Source organism: Nicotiana tabacum, chromosome 7, assembly GCF_000715075.1.
Source record: "Nicotiana tabacum cultivar K326 chromosome 7, ASM71507v2, whole genome shotgun sequence".
Taxonomy (NCBI): Eukaryota; Viridiplantae; Streptophyta; class Magnoliopsida; order Solanales; family Solanaceae; genus Nicotiana; species Nicotiana tabacum.
This window is the reverse complement of record NC_134086.1, coordinates 146,649,643-146,655,367: the sequence shown is the minus strand read 5'-3', so window position 1 is coordinate 146,655,367 and position 5,725 is coordinate 146,649,643. Positions and strand designations below refer to the sequence as shown.

Here is a 5,725-nt window from a genome sequence, read left to right as displayed (position 1 = left end):
ATACAAAAATAGTTATAAGAGAACTCAATATATTTGTAACATAATCATCAAATATATGTATTAATATTTTAGACTAATTCAATTTTACAATTTAAAATAAAATATGATATTATTCTGGTTAAAGGTAAAAAATTAATATAAAAATAATTAAAATTTATAGTAGGGAAGAGAATGTAGTAAAACAATAGAGATAGTGTGAGGATACTTATACATTAAATTAATTTAACATAAATAAATTAAAAAATTTTAATTATATTTAAAAATATTACAATAAGTTTAAATGATTAAAAAAATTGAATGCATAAAAATATACCAAATTTCAAGAATAAAATATTTATAGTTATTAAAGACTATTAAAAGAATAATAAGAAAGATATTAATTAAGATAATAAAAAATTATATGATAGTAAAATAATTTTAAATAATAAATAATACAATAACTATAAGAAAAAATAAAAAAAAGAATTTGCATAAAAATAATGTGATGAATAAGACATATTTAACTTTTAGATAAAAACAAAGTGATAGTAAGAAGTTTGTTAAAATAATATGATCTAATGTGCTCAAACAAGACAGATCGCAACATGATATGTTTAGTATTCTTTGATACTGACAGCAAAACGAAGTGCAAGTACTAAAATCAAGTAGTTAGGTTGCTACAAATAAAAAACAAAATAGGTTGTGCACTACGAGATTTGAACAATAATTTCATATCCTACTTCATAATTAATATCTAATGTTATATAATTTTTATCTGAGAGGTTTATATTTTAAGGTTATTTGCACATGATTCAAATAACCAACATCACAGTTTAACATGATTTGTGTCCGCGCATCGCGCGGGTACTAATACTAGTTACATTTTAATGATTGTATTTTTACGTGCGTTTGAGCTTAAATGATAGTGAATTACACTTAATACGTATTTTATGCCTTGCAGGAAGCGATCCGGAGCTCAAAAGTTAATTTGGAGCTAAATTGATCAATTTGGAGCTTTGAAGTTTGAGTAAAAGCCAATAAGATTCTCGAGAATTACATTCTAAAAGTTTAATCAATCAAACTAATACTTCTAATTTTTACACACTTCCTCCTCGTCACGACGGGCACACACACACTCTCTGTCTGCCTCGGAATACCCTGCTTATATATCGTCTCCCCGAAGTTTCCCCGAGCTCTCTCTCTCTCACACACGCGCCATTTCAACAGCTGCTGTGGATTCCGTTTGTTTATTTCCCTTTTCTGGAGATCTTATCTTAAAAGCTAAACCAGAAACCGTGTAAGAAAATTACCCTTTCCTTTATGCTGATTTTTATCCTTTTTTTTTTTATGGTTTTAAAAATGCTCATTTTCCCTTTCTGTTGTTCCTCTCTTTTTGGCGTGTGCAAAAATTCCTAAAAAAACCATTGAAAACATTGAATTCTAGGGCATATTCTTTCAAAATAGTACTAACATTTATGCTTTCTAAAACTCCAATCTTTATTTCACAATTTTCCATTTTGCAGGGTGCATTTTACAGGAGAATGATTATTGAAAAAATTGTGGATTACAGGGGTTTCTGCTAATTTTTAGTAACTTTTTTGGTAAATATTTGAATACCCATCTTTCAGTTATGTTGAAAAATGCAAGCTCTGTCTTGTGAGTTGTAATTTTCAACTTGAGGGTTTCTTGCTATTTGTATTCAAGATTGCATATTCGGAGCTATTATGTTTCAAGATTATTAAGTATGGATAAAGAGAAGTGTGTAGGGGGTTTATTGCCTCCATCAGGAAACTATTCGCTCTTTTTGCCTTCCGGGAGTAGTTATAGTGTAAAGTCTGAGCCATCTGGATCATCTAATTTACCTCCTTTAGGGCCTGTACCTGCTTCAGAACTAAAAGCAAACCAATTTAGTCATGATATTAGTCGAATGCCAGATAACCCACCTAAGAATTTGGGTCATCGACGTGCCCATTCGGAGATTCTTACACTTCCTGATGATATAAGTTTCGATAGTGATCTTGGTGTTGTTGGTGGACTGGATGGACCGTCTTTGTCTGATGAGACTGAGGAGGATTTCCTCTCTATGTATCTTGATATGGATAATTTAACTCTTCATCTGCTACTTCTTCATTCCAAGTGGGTGAGTCATCTTCGGGCTCATTGCAAGCTCCAGCGATGGGTTTTACAGCTTCAAGGACTGACAATGTTTCTGCCGCTGTTAGTGAAAAGCCAAGAGTCAGACATCAGCATAGTCAGTCCATGGATGGTTCAACTATAATCAAGCCGGAGATGCTTATGTCAGGAGGAGAAGATCCATCTTCAGCTGAGACTAAGAAAGCCATGTCCGCAGCCAAGCTTGCTGAGCTCGCTCTTATTGATCCGAAACGTGCGAAGAGGTAACTCCATCTGTTGCTCCTTTGTTTTTTGCTGTCTCTGACATTATTCACAATTTAACCAATATCATAGCTTGAGCAACCATTTGGATTTGCTTCTATAATACTTTGTCATGCACGAGATGAAATCCTCGTTGGAGATTTGGCAGCTGAAAATGGTGGAGGCGGGGGGAGCTAAAGCTGTGAACATCCTGATATGATCTGGTTATTATACTGCGATGTAGTTTGTTAAATGAATACTTTCTGTATTTGTTGACTTTAATTAGTGTTTTATTGGTGGTGAGTTCATTTTAGTGATGTTTCGTTTTCAACTGTTTATTACCTCCAATCACTTTGCTCCTCGAACTTTTCTGATTTTTAGTATTTTGAAGCATTCGCTCTTCACTCTTTCTAAAGTCTTCGCCCAGGGCCTCTTCTGTCAACTTTTCGCTTTAATGGCTGAAAGATAAAAAAAATCCTATTAGCAGTTGAATTTAGACATGCTGTTCACAAGATTTACCTATAAGAAGTAAGAAGCCAAAAACAGTTGTTTGAAGCCCTTCATATTAGCTTATCTTGACCTTCATTGATGGGAAGGACGTCAAGCTACTATTGTCAGCCCCCTATCGGTAATTTTGTTTGAGATAGATGCTGGGGTGCAAATTGCTTTATTTATGCTTCATTATTCTCGTCAGCACCCAATTCTATAAGACCGCGACATAGTACCTAGTGGGCTAATTGACCACGCGAATGTTGTGTTTCATACTAGCTAACATTACAACCTTGAGTATAGCTAGCTCTTGTGAGTGATATAAAGTACTATGATGGAGTTAACATATACAACTCCAGTCTTAAATCGAACTGAAATACACCCATTACCAAGCTCATGGAACATGACTGCAGATTTCAGACAACTGACAAAAAAGGAAAGTCTGGATAACCCATAAAGGCACACTGAATAAGAAATGAGGTTCACCGTTCACCAACTTTAGAAGTAAAGAGTGAGTCTAATGATCCACTGAACAGATAATCTTCGGGTCAAGAAATGTTGCAGTAATATCTATATCTATATCTATATTATATTAAAAGGAGAGTAGTGAAGCATGACATTAAGCCAAGTGATGTATTGATAAAATGCTACTTGGCACTTTTAGGATAAAAATTTGAGAAAAATTTAATGAGAATCTATATAAAGATTTTGAATTGATAATCTAAATCTTTTCATTGAAATTTCGAAATGGTAACTTTGGACCATAAAAAGAAAGGAGCTTATTTTATGGAATCTGTTTGCTTGTACATTGGATGAAATTTTATGGAATCTGTCTGCATGTACATTTATTAATTGGATTTTCATCCAATTAAACTTAAGTTCTTAAAAAATCAGATTAATAACATTGCTTTAGTTTGGTCAATATCAATTAATATTACCTCTTATATTTACAGTAAGTACATTCTGAAAGCTTTTCAAAATTAAGGATTCCTACAATTTATTCACTAAACACATGATCCATTTTTTAATATTTTATAATTTTTATATTTTAGAAACATTACATAGAGAAATAAAATGATAGTGAAAATAACATTACAACAATTAGATATAATGTTTTCAAACAAATAAAAAAATAATTTTTAATGATTAATATCTGAATTCAGTACATTTAGTTTAAGTTTGAAAACATAAGATAATTATTTGAAAATGCGTTCCAATTTAATACAGTAAAGGGCCAAATATAACCCTGTAGTATGAGAAAAAGTTTAAATATACCCTTCGTTATACTTTGGGTCGAAATATACCCCTACCGTAATAGTATTGGTTCAAATATATCCTTCTTCTGTTAAGTTTGTCCAAAGTAGATAACAAATCCTATGTGGTACTTATATTTAATGAGGTAGATGCCACATGACATGCCATCTCAGCGCCCCTTATCCATATATACAAGACTAAAATTTGAAATACAATATTTTCATGGTAGCGGTAATTGTGGCAATAGTGGTGGAGGGGAAGAAAACTTTACTGGTGGAAAAGAAAATAGAAGAGGGATAAAATAGATTAGGGACGCTGAGGTGGAAAACCATGTGGCATCCACCTCATTAAATGTAAGTGTCACATAGGATTGGATGTCCACTTTGGACAAACTTAACGGAAAAGAGGTATATTTGAACCAATAATATAACGACAGGAGTATATATGGACTCAAAAGTATAACTAGGGGTACATAGACATATTTGGCCCTTTTCCGAATTTAATAAATAGAAAGATAAGACTTATTTGAATTTGAGATTTTTAAAAAATTAAATTATGATAAGAAAAATCATAGTTTAGAATATGAGCAATAGAGTCAAAGTTACTACTAAAATAATTTTTAACTATTATATGTATATATTAAAATGTGTATGGTAAAGATGGATATTAAATACAAACAAGCTAATAAAGAGCCACATGATAATGTAATACTATTAAGTATTTAGTAATATAATAACAAAAAAAAACAAATAGAGAAAATCAAAAACTTCATCACAAAGAAAAAATAAGGATAAATCTTATTTAAAGTTGAGTTGAGAAAGCTTTGTTTTTTATATCTATTATGATAAAAAGGTCATAGCGCGGATACGGTCACATCAAGTCTAATAATTAAAATTTTAAAAATATTAAATATTAAATAATAACAATAAGTTAGAGAAAATGTAATAATATTAATATAAAAAATTAGTTTAAAAAATAAAATATAGTAAATATAAAATATTTAAAAATGTTATTAATAAATTGAAATAATTTGAATTTAGAGCATGACATTAAGCCAAGTGGCGTATTGAGAAAATGTCACTTGGCACTTTTCGGACATAATCTAAATAGATTTAGATAAATCTAATAAGGATTAAGAGAAATTAGATATGATAACGAAACGAAATTCAAGTACTAAAATTAACCTATTGAATTATATAAATATAGAAAAAGAAAACAGGTTATCCACTATGAGAATTGCGAAATGGTTTCATGTCTTGCTTCTTAATTAATATGTAATGATTATCAATAAATTTTATCTGGAAGGTTTATATTTTAGAGTTATTTATACATAATTCAAATAATCCAAATCACAACTCGACATGATTTGTGTTCGCGCATCGCGCGAGTACTAATACTAGTATTATATTAAAAGGAGGGTAGTGAAGCATGAGATTAAGCCAAGTGGCGTGTTGAGAGTATGATGCTTGGCGCTTTTCAGACAAAATCTAAATAAATTTAAAACAAGATCTAATAAATTTTGAGACAAAATCCAATGAGAATCTATACAAATTTTTTGAATTGACGATGGAAAGATAAAATACTTAATGTTTTTTTTAAACTAATCAACGAGATTTCCAAATGGTAAGCT

The 5,725-nt window shown here is 30.7% G+C and overlaps 1 pseudogene; it reads left to right on the top strand.

Annotated features, from left to right (window-relative positions):
* Positions 1-1,086: 1,086 nt before the first annotated feature.
* On the top strand, positions 1,087-2,759 carry LOC107783328 (putative transcription factor PosF21; annotated as a pseudogene).
* The last annotated feature ends 2,966 nt before the right edge of the window (positions 2,760-5,725 follow it).